Raw genomic sequence first — 1,311 nt, 5'->3', positions numbered from 1 at the left:
TATGTGTGTAGGTACTTTGACCACGTGTCTGCACCACATGTGTGCACCACGTGTGTGCAGTGTCCGTGAAGGTCAGAAGAGGATCTTGCAGGTGGCTGTGAGCTGCCATGGGCCTGCTGGGAACTGGATACCTGTCTGCAGACGCAGCTGGTGTTCTTAGCTGCTGAGACCTCTGTGGCTCACAAAATGACTTTGAAACGTAGCTTCTCCACCGGCCTTCTCTCACTGATAGCAGAAAGCCATCAAGGACATTCCAGCCTGCTTAGTGTGGAGACACATAACGATAGTAATGTTTAGTGGGAACTCACTGCACGGCTTTATCTCCGAGTTCTTACAAGGAGAGGGTCTCAGTGATGTGCATGCATCCAGGACTAGAGACCAGGAAAGGACAAGTGACCTCATTAGGTTACACAAATACCCAGTCCCCTCCAGGCCTGAGTGTCTAACCTCCAACCCTTTTTCCTCTTCAGGAACGTAGAAAGAACCCTGGCCTTAGGTCTTTCTGACTCTGGATCTCAGGCCAGGCCCTTCCTTCTCTCTCAGGCCTTGTCAGACCTATTTAATGAAGTCACTGAGGGCCTGCCGGTCACTCTTGACTTGGTGTACTTAGCAGCACCTTCCAGAACTACTAGATCCCGATACTGCCTAGTGGAGGACTGGCCAGATATTACAAACGGAGAGGAGTCAGCTGATTGGAATGTATTTTCTTGGCTTTGTTTGTTTTTTTTAAGCACAAGAGGCCTTGGGCCCCATGTCACACACCAACATCACACCTACACACACCTACACACCTACACACACACACACACACACACATTTTCTTTTTGTTTTTGGAGATAAGTGTGTGTGTGTGTGTGTGTGTGTGTGTGTGTGTGTGTGTGTGTGTGTATCTTTGGCTGTCTTGGAACTCCCTCTGTAGACCATTAGGCCAGGCTGGCTTCGAACTCACAGAGATCTACCTGCCTTTGCCTACTGAGCGCTGGGATCAAAGGTGTATGCCACCACTGCTTGGTCCACATACTTTACACTTCTTAAATTGGGAGACTTGAGGTTTTCCAGCTTTCTTCAGTAAGTGGACCATTGGCAAGGCCAGGCTTGCCTGCTTACCTGGTGACTGCCGGATGGGCTCCCACCCTGTGTTTGGTGGGAGTGAAGATGCAGGACCTTACACATACTCATCAAACGCTCAGTCATGGAGCTACTAGCAACTTCTGGTTGGTTTTTTTTTTTTTTGTTTTGTTTTGTTTTATTCTATTTGGACAAGGTTCTATTGCTCGGATGGCTTGGAACTTGCAGTGTAGCCCAGTCTTG

This window comes from Rattus rattus, chromosome 5 (genome assembly GCF_011064425.1).
Source record: "Rattus rattus isolate New Zealand chromosome 5, Rrattus_CSIRO_v1, whole genome shotgun sequence".
NCBI lineage: Eukaryota > Metazoa > Chordata > Mammalia > Rodentia > Muridae > Rattus > Rattus rattus.
This window is presented reverse-complemented; position numbering follows the sequence as displayed.